General features: G+C 40.4%; 1 protein-coding gene across 21 annotated transcripts in view; it reads left to right on the plus strand.

Moving 5' to 3' along the window:
- Psd3 (pleckstrin and Sec7 domain containing 3) overlaps positions 1-14,302 on the plus strand; it is a 557,293-nt gene that overhangs the window by 166,575 nt on the left and 376,416 nt on the right.

The raw sequence follows: 14,302 nt of genomic DNA on the forward strand, positions 1-14,302 counted from the left end.
GGGTTTCATTTTCCAGACACTGGCTCTCCCAACGGTGGGATCGGGGTTTCCGCCCTAGAGGATTTTTTTTTTTTTTTTTTTCTTTTGAGCGGATCCAGGTGCAGGTATAAGGAAGAGGGAGATCTGGAAAATCAATGTAAGTGGGATTTTGGCAATACATAGTCCAATTCATTATCTGCACTCCAGTAGGTACAAAGGATGGACGTTGCCAAGCTGCTTGGCCAGTGAGTAAGACAGGATCTGTGCTCTCTAGGAGCCTGCTTTTTGTTAGCAGACTCTGAGTGGGTTCTAAGTAGGAACCTGAGGAAGCAGGGAGTCCTTCTTACAGTCTTGGAAGTCCCAAAAATGCCCTGGTCCTTGTAGGCTTGGAGTTGGTTAGCTTTTTAAAAATGCTGTAGGGAGAGGATGTTCCCTGCTGAGAGAGAACAAATACACTTTCTACTCTCTCCCAACAAATGCTTTCCCAGCCTTGCTTAGGGTATTTACAAATTCCCTGTAGAAGTTCTGGAGTGATTTGCCATTCATTATTCATAAACTAAGTCACCAGTGTTATAACGGGTTAATCTGGGTGTTCGTTTAGAGGCGAAGCTGTGAAAATCAAGATGTGTGTGTCCTTTGGCTTTAAGGCTGCTTTCTTAGAGGATTATGGGGATAATGCCACCCGGCGATTATGAAAAGATGATAATTTGGAGTTTGGGTAGGATTAAAAGGTGAGTAATACATGGTGATCATTCTCAGGTTTGTCTGCAACATATTCAGGCTCAACTGAGCTTTAGGATGACGGGAAAGAAAAAAAAAACGTAATCAAAGCCTGTGCTTAAGTATGTGAAATATGGTTATAAAAGTCTGGGGATGTAGTCTAGCCTGAATCATGGTTTGCTACATGCGTTCTCCACCATGTTCTACCAGGACCATGTTCAGAGGCCTTTGGTTTTCTTCCTGAGTATTAAATAGTGCTAAATATTGAACCCATGGCTGATGTATGATATATATACATATATATATATATATACATCATATATACATATATATATGATGTAGCTGTATTCCTACAGACACCTTTCTTGAGTTCTGAGTTAAACCGACCTTGATTTATTTTAGGGAGTACTAACAAAGTTCTCTAGATTTCATACTAAGATATCAATGAATTTCATAGAAGATCCTGATGAAATTCTTCAGAGTGTTAGTTCTCAGTGTTCATGTCCTGACAAGCTTGTGTTATTTGTGATATTGGATGTCCATTAGGAAATGAAATGGTGCTGTATTCCTTAGCACCGTTCTGTGTTTCTGAGCTACATGGCCATTTTCCAAAGTTCCAAATAGTGCTGCTAGTTGCAGTGACTGTTTGAGCATATAATGAGAATTTGAAGTGTGTGGTTGACAAGTTACTCTACAACCTAAATTACCATGCCTTGTTGGAAAATAAGGTGTAACTCATAACATTAGTAATGAATCTTTGCTTATGCTATCTTATTTACACAAAAATAGCACATGTCCTTGCAATGCTTGTTTGCCCTACCAAAAGAACGATTTTTTTTTTCTGTGCCCAGAATGTCAACAAACCGGAATCCAAATAACTGTTGCCAAACTGACAAGGACTCTCCAGGGCACAGAGGTGGTAGATAATTCTCCTTTGGCAATGCCTGTGATAGAAGGAAGCTGGAAGCCACCTGTTCTTCTGTCCTTCCATGAAAGAGTCAGGGCTGCCATTTTTTTTTCCTTAATGCAAACAACTAACTTGTTTGAAGTACCTCCCACCCCCATTTATGATGCTAAATCAGTGAGAGACATCAAATATTCTTGCTTATGACCTTTCTCAAGTGGCTGTTTCTGGAGTTAGGGTTTTGGAGTGAGGGGAAATGTTTCGTTTTGACTTAGGCTAGGTTTCATTTTGAGTTTGTGTATATGCATGTGCACATGGAGCCCTGAGGACATTAGCTGCTGGTCCTTAGGAAGTATTCACTTTTGGTGTAGTGTCCCATTGGTTGGGAGCTTGCTGATTTATTCTAGGTTGGCTGGTTAGTGAACCTTCCTTTCTTGACTTCCCCAGTGCTGGAATTACATGAGTGCACTACTATGTCTGGCTTTTGTACATGGTTTAAGGGGCAGACTCAAGTCCTTGTATTTGGAAGACACTTATTTTCATGCAGGTCATACGAGAAGCAGACTTGCCTTTAAGTCTTTACCTCAAACCCTAACTTTAGAAAATGCTTTCTTTATAGTGAGGTGCTGCAGGCACAGGTAATATTTACTGAGTTCTGACATGGATAGCCAAGAAGTCAGTACTGTCATCTTCTCAATTTGGAAGAACTGAGAAATGTAGTTGCTCAGGATCCCACAGCTAATAAAGCTGTGAAGCAAGTATTCGAACTCAAGTAGTCTGACTTGCTTAATCCCGTTCCTATGTCCTCACAGTTAGCACTGAGTGCTGCAGAAACTGAGGTTTTGGCTCTAAAAGGCAACAGTGAATTTATCAGACTAATTCATCAACAAATCTATTGGCTTAAACAGCAGCCCTAGTATCGCTTGGCTCAAGAGATAGAAATTGTATAATTTCTTGTCCAGACTTACATTAAAGAGTTCCCCATAGTCATAAATAATTAAAATAAAAGATGAAGCAGATTAACAATTTAAAGTTGAATGTGAGCCTCGCTTATTCTAATTTCTAATTATATCACCCCAGAGAAGCAGCTGGATGTTTCTGCCACAGTGGTGTTGACACAGAGAAGACTGCTTTTCCTTGTTATTTCTTCCCAGGAATTGGAGCTCAGAGCTCTCTGAGAGTGTGTCTGAAACAATAAGAGGGGGATAGGGAACCAGTGGAGGGCTTTCATAAGATCAGGCCACAGCTGCTCCCTGCCTATCTGGCCTTCTGTTGTCAGACCTATGCTAAGTACAAATGAAAAGGAGCAGCTTGCCTCTTCCTGAGGCTGTCGGTCAGTGCACGTGGGAAGCAGAACATGTTAAAAAGCAGCCGCAGGTAGCTTCCTTTGCTTGGCCTGCAGGAGATCATTGGAGCATGAATGGCATTGCTTTCCCGTATGTATGTAGAATTCTACTAGTGATTTTGGAATTCAGGGTTTTGAAAACTTTATTTTCCAAGAAGCTGCAGGGCAAGGTAGAACGAGTCACAGGACACTGAGGAAAGGGGACTCTAGGAGTGAGTGGCATAGACTGTCTGCAACTAGATGCTTGCTGTCTTTGCCATTAAATTACTTTCTAACAAATTTGCAGTAGAAAATTATCATGAAATTGGCATCGGGTTGTTCAATCTTTCAGGGTATCTCTTGTGGCTTCCCCTGTGTGTGAGAGCTTTGAGTAATGCACACTGCTTCCTTGGGTTGGAACTTTCTGCTTGGATGGTGCAGTTCCCTTCAGACTGCACTTTAAAGAAATTTATAGATTTCTTTCTGGTGGTTCTGCAGGGTCTATAAGCTCCTTGCCTGGCCTGCTGACACATCTTCTAATAAAATCTCCATGAGAAAACAAAACAAATAAACAAATTAAAAAGGCATTATTGCTTTCCAGGCGCTAATATCTTCTAAGTAAATTAGGGCAGAAATTAAGGCGCATATTATTCATTCATCCACTCATTTATTTACGGAGTCTGTGAACAGGTTTTGCTACTGACCTAAGCTGACCCAAAAGAACCTTCAAAGAACATCTAGAGTCCCTGGGTCATTCTTTGGAGAGTCAGACTCTACAATTGGTGAATACTGGCATTGCGGTTCCTAAGACTTCAGCATCTGTGAACATTCATGGACTCTATCCTCTTCATCAGCACTCTTCAGTAGAGCTACTGTCCTGCTTGTAATGTCCCAGATCTCCTTTGTTCAGTAGCCAGAATCTGTACATGGCTACCAAGTACCTGAAATAAGATTATTCTCAAGAGCTGAATTTTAAATTTTATTTAGTTCAGTGAATTTATAAAGTCCTAAGTGGCTAATGGCTATTATCGTACACAGCAAGGTATTCAGATAAAATGCTTTAAGGGATGTCATCGTCTGATCTGAACTGATGTGTGCCCTTGGCATTCTGGCTGCTGTGGTATTTACTGACTAGGCATTGGTAGACTTAGGGCATTGTCCTCACTTACCCCATCATGTCTGATAAGCACAAGTGTAGGGAATGTATATGAGAGATATGAAATTTTAATAAAATGAAAGTAGATAAATTCATTTAAAATAATGAGAGGAAAAAATGTATGTCAGTAGGAGCTCTTTGGAGAAAAACAGGAACATATTTTGTACCTAGAATCATGGATATGGGAAAACTTTAGAGCCTAGTCAGCCTGAGAGTTGTCTGTTGGTTTGGCTTAATTAAAAAAAAAAAGGGTAACATTGTTTTGAGAGCTCAAGGAAATGATCAAACATTAGTTGACTTCTTTTCTGTAAGGAATATCTGATACCTTTGCCTCAAGTACCGGTGAATCTGTATAGCCTGGTCATATAGATCTAGGTGGACAGTGTATGACAACATTGCATGTTGTATGACATAGTATGACAATATTGGAGGTCTTCCTTGAAAAACATACAAAACTGTCTTGGAGAATCAGCAGATACTCAAAAGTATGTGAAGACAATAGGAAAATGACTACTTATAGAGAAATGAAAGCACTTCACACCATGGTTATAGATATAGTACACTCATAAGACGGCAGCACACTTTGTGTGACAGATCTAGGAAGTAAACAGATACATTTACAGGCTCTGGGTTGTTCCTCAGTCATGCACACAGTACTAGTACTGCTTTTGTGTGCAGTATGTATGACAACATGAGAAAATTCTCGGGCTTGCTCAGAGTGGCATTGAACTCCCTGTATATTCACTGGGCTTGATTTTCTCCTCTCTTTAATGCTGGGATTATAGGCTTGAGCCAACATTATGGTTTTGATTTGCATTTCTATAATGTCTGATAATATTACATTAATTTTCTTATATATGTTGGCCACTTGTACATGTTCTTTGGAGGAATAGTCATTCAGGTAGTTTCTGGATTCATGTCTCCTATGTGATGTGTGCTTTGCAAGGATCTTCTACCGTTCTCTGAATTGTCTTTCCATTTTCACTCCTCATCCTTTGCAATAATAATTCATTATCTTAAGCACGGCACCATTCATTATGCTTACATATTTGCTGAAGTGAGTACCCAGTATTTTTACCGTTCTTTTTGGTAGAAAAGAGGGCAGAGCTGGGTGCAGTGGCACCCTGAAGGCAGAGGCCGGTGAATCTGGGTGAGCTTGAACTCCAGCCTGGTCTATATAGAAGAGTTCATGCCAGCCAGGATGGATTTCACCTCCGCCAGTGCTGCTTTGGAAGATTTCAGAACTCCGAAGTCTTTGAGATCCATAGGTTTACTGAAAGGAAACATCTAAACCATTTCTTAAAGACTTGTATGTGTAAGAGCACAGTGCTGTCTTGGATGGACAAGACCTACCTTCTGAAAGAAGACACTACTCCAAGTCAAGCCTGGTCGGTCTTTATAGACGTTGTTATTTCATTGTCTAAGTAATGTCTTCCATACTTTGCTATCACAAGAAGCCCCCAGTGTTACATTTCTAGGGATCCTGGAAGATTCTGGTTTAATGGCACTATCAAGGGCCATCCACATTCTGTGAGCATTCTGTACAACTCTATGTAAAGATCAGAGTCCGGGAAACTGAGATCTAACCTGGTGACAACAATGACCTTTCAGTGGTGGCCTGTCTCTTCTCTTTAGCTGATGTGTCCTCTAGTGAAAGTCATCCTTCTCTGTGGGAGATCACAAGATGTTGACGTAGCCATCTCTGCTTATGCTGCTGTGTTCAGGGATGTGCTTACATTGTCTTACCATTGCTGAATCTCTGGAGGCATTTTGCAGGCACGTGAACTCCGTGGCCAGAGTGGGGAGAGAGTGTGATGCAAAGCAGAGTAGACAGCATTTACATCATTTTTTCACCTTCATTGCTTCGATTGGCCTGTTGGAGTCTCCTGAAGAATTAGCTAAGTGACCAGTCCCAAGAGGAAACTGTTTCCTCGTAAAGGAGATTAGATTCTGCATCAACAGGAGGCAGTGTGTGCAGTGGTTAGGGTGCAGGCTTACATCAATCTGATTCTTATCTTGAATCTGTCACATAATTATATCACCCTGGGCAAGTTATTTTGACATCCCTGCACCTCACATGACATCATTGAATACTTCACTAACATTTACTGGTTGGGAAAGGCTTAGGACCATATGGAAAAGCTGTAAGAGGGCAGTGATTGTGACCTTTGGATGGGAATTATACCTATGTAGGGGTAGAATAATTATTGCCATTATTATTATTATTGTTGTTGTTGTAAGTGGTAAACTGACCATCCTTAGGATCTGTCTATAACTACCTGTACAAGTACTATATAGAAGTCAGAAGACAAATTTTACTGCTTTGTGTGCTGCTTTGGGACATAATAGTCATTTAATAAATGTTTGCTCAATGATTTATCCAAGTATCACAGACAATTAAACAGCTAAGTACAAAAGGCCTCCCTAGAAGATAAGGATCTTGAATGTGCCCTGATGTTTAGCCTTGTCCAAATCTAGACAAGAGTTTACAGGGTAATCAAGATTTCTAACCTACTAACTTTTTGCTTTTGGCCTCAGTGTGGGCTTTTGTGAGTTACAAGTTTCAGGTATGTGACCTGCATTATAAGTTTCTTCTTGCAAATAACGATCTAGAACACAAAAGATGGGGTGTCGTGGCTGTGGAAGGCCTCAGCTTACTCTTTGCCTCCTGGCAGAGTCTTCTGTTGTTTGTTTGTTTGTTCATCCGTTCATTAATTAATTCATTCATTTGATTTTATCTTCTCCTCTTGTTCTTGACTTTTATTTTGAGTCAGCTGGCTTTGAACTCCCTGTGTAGCTGAGAATGAACTCACTGTTTCCCCCTCTGTGCTAGGAGTGTAAGCATGCACTGCTACTCCCCATTTGCAAGGTACCAGGGATCAAACTTAGGACTTCGTGCACGCTAGACAAGTACTTTATGAACTAAGCTACATCCCCATCTTTACACTCTTGACTCATTCCTTCCTACCTTCCTGGCGAGGCTTTTGTGCCAGCTGATAATCTCTTGTGTTGCTGGGTCTTGTTTTGGGCCAGAAGGAGAACTTTAATAAGATGTAATATGATATTCTAAAATTGGAACTCAAGTAAAGATGTGTAGCTTATAGCTGTAAAAGACTTTGATAGTCTTAGGGAAACTAAAGCCAAGATTTTTAAAGCATTAGGCCAGGATCTACATGATTACTTCAGTCAGTGAAATGTGGATTAATTATAAAATCATATGTCAATAAGATTGGCAGGGGAGTAATAAGTATAATAGTAATTTTTTTCAACCCAGGTTCTTAGTATTCTGAATTTTATATTTTATAAATGTTAGTGCTTTATTTTGTTCCCTTTTAATAAAGGCAATTTAAAAACAAAATAAAATTATCTAATGATCACTTAATATCTTTGGCCTGGAGCTCACTGAGTAGCCCAAATATCTAAAAACTCTTGGCAATCCTGCTGCCTTAACCTCCTGCCAGCTGAGATTATAGGTGTGTATCATTGTACATAGCACAGTGTCTTCTTTTGGGGGTGGGTGAGGGATTTTACTTCCAGGTCATAGTCCAGTACTGAAAGACTGTTCAGGACAGGGCAGGAACTGAAGCAGAAGTCATGTAAAAATACTTCTTTCTGGCTTTTAAAGAATTTTGTTTGGCATTTATGTTGAAACAACCCTTAGTATGCCTATATTTTATTTTGAAGAATTTTTTGTCTAGTGTATCTTGTCTATTAGTTCTTAATAGGGCCCAGGAAGCTCCCAATAATCAAGACGTAGTCCTGTTGATTTAATTTGCTTTAGCATAATTAATGGACAGTTACCCATAATCTATTTTTCTATGCTAGACTGGCTTTTTCCCAGCTGCGCTCCCCAAGTTACTTGTTTGAGTCTCGCCCAGTCTGTTTCAGTCATGTGCTCCTGGTCCATCCCATCTAATGGCACCTCTTCCTCTTTCTGTCTCCCTGTCTCCCTCCCTTCCCTACCTCCCTCTCCCCTTCTCTCTCTCTCTCTCTACCTGTGACCCCAGGAACTGAAGCCACACCTATCTTTATTCTTTCCAGTAATTGGCTGTCAGACACATCTATTGAACCAGTCAGAGAAGATTGGCGAGCAGAGTTTATATGACATCTTTTGGTGTAGAGGAGAAAGTACTTCTCTGGCCTGCAGCCAGATCTAGGGGGCCAGTATTTAGCATTTGAATGCATAGCAGCAGGGCAACCTTGAGCAAGTAGAGCAACCAGTCCAATCTCGCCAGAATCATGATGCCTTCCTGCGATTATTAGCAATAACAGGCATCAGCTAGGATGTCTTATGCAATGCCTAGTCATCTTTAGGGTGGTTAATGGGAGCGCCTGTTGTGCACATCACTCCATAAGCAAGAGCAAACCTGTTATATGCAAATTAGTGTTATGATATTAATATCAAGGTAGAGGAATTGGCACATTCTTTTATATTTTGTTTTAAAATCACCTTTAACTTTTCTCTGCTTTTCATCATGTCTGTTGTATGCAGATATACTCCTGTTTAGAATGATTCAATTCTACCCTTAAATGGGTGCTAGACTATTTTCCTTTTCTTTTAACTTCTTCTGGAGAGTGACTCACAAAAATATGACTTGTCATGTTTGTTTACTGTGTATACTACTGAAGAATACCATTTTTTTTTGTTTTGTCTTTTGTTTTTCTGTTTTGCACTTGAGTCCAGAAGTTCACGGAAAGTGGGTATCGTCCACATTTTATACATCATTAAACATAGAGTGCTTGTATAATAAATCATACCTTTCATTTCATCTGAAGAAATCACAGTCCATTGCTCTGGCCTGGCCACTTTCCTTAGAGGTTTAGGGCATCTGAGTTTGGAGGGCTGCTTCTTTATAGCAGGTCATGTTTTATGAGGTTAGTTTAATGATCAAATTTGAGGTTTGCTTTTCTTTTTTTTTTTTTTTTTTCCGGAGCTGGGGACCGAACCCAGGGCCTTGCGCTTCCTAGGTAAGCGCTCTACCACTGAGCTAAATCCCCAGCCCCCGAGGTTTGCTTTTCATACAATGGCTGAATATCTGTTTGATATAAAACGGTCTATTTACAAATGTAACTTTGAAATGGTACCGGAGATACTATAATAGATTGTACGCATCTCTGTAAACTGTCACCTTCCCTTTATTCCTACACGTCATTCAACAAATACTTTCTCTGCTCTCAGCGTTGTTTTAGGTGCTGGGTTTTCAGTGGTCAACAAAACAGGTGTGTGTGTGTGTGTGTGTGTGTGTGTGTGTAAATGAATATTGATGGTACAAAGTCTTCTGGGGAAAATTAAAGGACAGGATAATTGTTGGAATAGATAGGAGTTATAGAAAGCATGGTTGGTTGAAGATGAATGGTGGAATGGTCTGTGTGCTAGAGTCACAGAACTTATGGAATGTTTCAATATATTAAGGGAAATTATTGGAATGACTTACAGGCTGCAGTCCAGCTAACACAACAGTAGACAGCTGTGAATGGGAAGTCCAAGAATCTAGTAGTGGCTGTCTCGAGGCTAGGTGTTTTAGCTGGTCTTCTGTATAAGCGGAATCCTGAAGAAGTAGGTTCCGACAGATGTGCTGTTAAGTAGATGAGAGCAGTCAGAGAAGGAAGACTTCCTTTCTCCATTGTTCTTATGTAGGCCTCCAGCACAAGGCGTGGCCCAGATTAAAGGTATGTACCACCCACCACCCTGCACCTAAGCTGTTCTTTCCTTGGAATTTGCTCTGTCCCAGGTTGGCCTTGAACTCAGAGATCTGCTTCTCTCTCCTTCATTTAAAGGTCTGTATCACCTTGCCTGGGCCTAAGCTTTTCATGGCCACTGCGTTTCAAGATCTGGATCAAAAGTCGGTGTCTTCACGATCTGGATCACAGGTGTGCCCTCCATTTCTGGATTGGGTTCATTCTAGATGGAGTCAAGTTGACAAATGGGAATAGACATCAGAGCCTGAAATAGGGAATAGCAAATACAAGATCACGCTTTCTGTCTTTTAGGAGCTGGAAGGCATGAGCAAAGAAAGAGCAAAGCAGACAGGACCAGAAGTTCCTGTGTAGCCTATGTGCAGCACAAGTTGAGAGGCTGTTTGTGTCAAACCAGGATGATGGGACATGATGTGGCCTGTGTTTTTAGAGTAGCCGTGTCTCATGAGACTACACGGAAGTGGGCAGGGGTAAGGGCAGAGATGGCCAAATTGTTAAGAGGTAGTTCATTGTGCAACATTGGCTTGGCTTGATCAAAGAGATATGTTTTTTACTTTTTTTCTTTATTCTCTCCACCCCATTTTTCTGACAGGGTTTCATCCTATTGCCCAGGTTGTCCTTAATCTTGTGACAGTTTCTGTCTCAGACTTGCTGGGATTACAGGCACGAGCGCCCTACCCATAAGGAACTCAGGGTATCATTTGTCTGGCTTGCAAAGGAGGGTTGCAGGCCAGGGCTAACTACCGTGGCTTTGTCAGGTAGCATGACTAGAGGGAATCCACAAGAAGTAATTGTCAGCAGGGAAGAAAAGAAGCTCAGTCCTAGGAACCTGGGCTGCTAGCTAACTAAAGGTAGAGAGGTGAGACAGGACTGAAAGGAGTTAAAAAAAAAAAAAAAGGAAATGGAGGGAAACCTCGAATTCCATATCACGGGAGGAGCCAAGTGAAGACCCTCTAAGGATGGGTCGGTCGCTTCTTATAAGGCCAAGTAGGAGAATCCAGGGCACCTTTACTGGAAATGTAGTGGTTGATCAGTGAAGACGGAAGGAATAGAGTAGGGGAGCAGATAAAGAGAGACATACAGTGTCTGTGGACAAAGATTTCAAGCTTTTTTCTTTCTTCTTTTGTATAAAGGGAAAGTGGGGGGGCACGCAGGAAGGAGTGAAAGGAGGTTTTAAAATGGGGAAAATAACGTCTTGTTTGAGTAGAGGTTGGAAGGACAGTGGAGGAGGAAGCAAATACTGCCCAGTGTGGAGGTACAATTCCCACCCAAAAGAGCTTAAAACCACTAAAACCATACAGCTGGCTCACCAACACTAATGTTTGTCAATGCAATCAATTCCTTCAAACTTTGGAATTCTTAGACTCTTATCTCTTTTGTCTGACCCTTAAAATGGTGTGTGTGTGTGTGTGTGTGTGTGTGTGTGTGTGTGTATGTGTGCGTGCGCGCGTGCTTGTACATGTTACTGTAGATGAGTCTATTGTGTGTCTGTTAGTGCATGTGTGTGTGTGGTGTGTACTGTGTGTTGAGAAGAAAGGTGGATATGAGCCGTCTTCCTCAACTCTTTCCTACCTTTTTAAAGTAAAATAAAGTTTTACATTTATTTACTGTATGTGTATGTAGGTGTGTATCGTTTCTGTTCGTCTTAGTCACCCAGGACAGTCCCTAGGTCAAATATCCATGTTGCCTGGGGCCTACTTTGTCTACACTCTGTTGGTACTTGATGAGTTCTTTAGCTGTCACTTGAAACATTTACCACCCACCTCACAGCGTGTATGTAATCCGATTTCCCAACAGAGTCCACAGTCTGTATTATACACGGAAAGCCCTGTGTGTAGATGTAACAGACTCAGGAGACAGATGGGCAGTAAGTAATCATTAGAACAGTACAGATGCTATTCGCTAGGTCTTGTGTGGTGAGCAGCTGCTTCTCAGATGTAGCTATAAGAATCATGTGAGAGCACAGTTGACCTGAAGATTCTGGTCCTTTTGGTCTAGGATGGCGACTGACAAGCTAAACGAGCTCCCAGAAAAAACTGAGGATGCAGGGCATCTCTGGGGTGGAAAGACATCACTGGGCAGTACTTCTGACTTCCTTCCATCCCTCCAGGACATTGTTCCTGCCTTCTCAGTCTGATAGTTCTCTGTTAATCCTCTACCGCACAGCCTTTGCGACTTAGAAGTACAGCATCACTAGCTCTGCCTTCTTCTCTTTGCATGTTTATTGGTCTCTGAGGTAAGCCTGTGGACATCTAGGTATTTTGCCTAGTAATTAGCTAGCTGAAGGGACTTAAGGCAGATTTGGTTTGCATATATAGAAGGCCAGACTACAAGGTCTAATTTAAATGCCAAGGCCATTTTTTCCTCCCTCTTGGTCTTCTGACTACTTGTCTGTGCTTTTGGGCTATAGACAGAGTCCGGGGTTGGTGCTCTTTTGCCAGTTCAGGTTCCCATTGTAGTGCTTCGGACACCTGTAAGTCACAGCTAAAAGTCTCCAGTAGAAGGCTCCCTTGTTGGAAGTCAGGTCTTTGGTGTTATTATCTAAGTACATTTGGTCAGTTTGTAGAAGTTGGAGCAAACGTTTACCATATACTAATAAAAAGATCCTTCGGTTCTTCATCAGTTTAGCGGTGTTAGGTGTGGATTCAACCTTCTGGAGTGGGCCTTAAATTCAGTCAAAAAGTGGTAGGTTGCTCCTATAACATATGTGTCACTAATATGTGTGTGTGTGTGTGTGTGTGTGTGTGTGTGTGTGTGTGTGTGTGTGTTTATTTATTTATTTTTGGTGGTTATTTAGTAGTTTTGTTTTAATATTTTTTTCTCTTACTGTTCTTTTTTTTTGAGAGAAAGAACATGAAGTGGGGTAGGTAGGGGGTTTGGAAGAGTTGAGAGAGGGGAAAACTCGTGATCAAAGTATTTGTATAAAAATGTTCTAAGATAGTAATAAAATAGAATAATAGGATATTTGGTCAGGGTATGATGAAATTGATTCTGTATAAACTGAAAATCCATATAAATTTTATATTTAGTAAAAGATCATATATCTTTCTTGAATTTAATTTTTAAGGGGCATATTTTTAAAGGTGTTCTCTATCTGTTCTGCCCAATGAAAATATATTATGCTTGTAATTTAAAATCTTCTAATTAAACGATATATTTTATTTAACCTAATATGTTATAACTATCGTCATTTTAGTATATGTCAGTGGTGTATTGAGGTGACTCATATTTTTTTAATATTAAGTCTCAAAAATCTGCTCTGTATTCTACATCCACAGTACATCTGCCACATTTCAGATGGCCCCAAATGGCTGCCATATTGGACAGCACACTCATGGGTTCAGAATTCCTATTTCATTATGTCATTCTCCACGAATGTCCACACATGGAATGCTAAGTGATTTCGTATAGAACAGTAAAGGTAATATCCAGATGGAATTTTAAACATTAATATTAAAGTCTGCCCTAAAATGTATTCGTTAAAATATATAAAATATTAAGCCATTAGATGACCTTAGCAGTAGTTAGTGCTCAGAGCTGAGGGCCTCTATACATTTAAAACAATTACACTTTCAGGCTGTAAGTTTTAGTAACATTATTTATGACAGTTTGCTTTTTAAGATAACTTCCGAGTAATGCCACAGTAATCTAATGGTGACATCGCTGACTGAAAGACGAGGTGCTTGGTGCCAAACACACATTACACCAAATGTCCTTTGATTTCCTTCAGCCTCATAAGGCAGGGGGTGGCTGGTGTCTCAACATGAATTTCATAATAGGGAACCCAAGAACGAAAAGGGTAAGTGACTTTTCCCAGGTCACACAGGAGGAGTTGAACCCCAGGCCCTCTAATACCAGAAATCCAAGTGGTCGATGCGCCTTGTTCATCTTTAAATTATGTAGCAGGAGCCTTAGTATTTACCTGTAAAGCATGGGATTGACCCATACAGTCTACTTTCACTAGAAACTTTACCGTAAACTAACTCTTTGTATAACTGCATCCTCTTTATCACTAGTTTCAGTATCAATTCCAAGAGTTGCTAAGAGTCTTGACTTTTGATTGATGTTCTATTTAAATTCAACTATAACATTAAATCTCTGCCTAATCTTTAAAGAATAAATAGCTAATAATATGTGGTAAATTTTTATTGCTAGAGTTTACAGCTCGATTGTGCAGATAGAAATATTATAGCATTTTTGTTAGTAATCCTGAAAATCACATTTATTGAATGGTTACTGTGTAGCCAGCCACCCTTGTGCTAGTATGTTATACTCAATTAATCCTTAGAGCAATCTAAGATTAATTTTTATCTTCATCAGTAGTTCAGTGTGAATAGAAGTATGCTATAGACGGAAATGATTAGATTCTTAAAAATTATCTTAGGATTTTCTGGTGTCTCTCTTTTCTTGCTTTTCTTTTCCTTCCTTCCCTTCCCTTCCCTCCCTCCCTCCCTCCCTCCCTCCCTCCCTCCCTTCCTTCCTTCCTTTCTATCTTCCTTTCTTTCCTTCCTTCCTTCTTTCT

The sequence above is a fragment of the Rattus norvegicus genome, chromosome 16 (genome assembly GCF_021556685.1).
Source record: "Rattus norvegicus strain SHRSP/BbbUtx chromosome 16, alternate assembly SHRSP_T2T, whole genome shotgun sequence".
Classification (NCBI taxonomy): domain Eukaryota; kingdom Metazoa; phylum Chordata; class Mammalia; order Rodentia; family Muridae; genus Rattus; species Rattus norvegicus.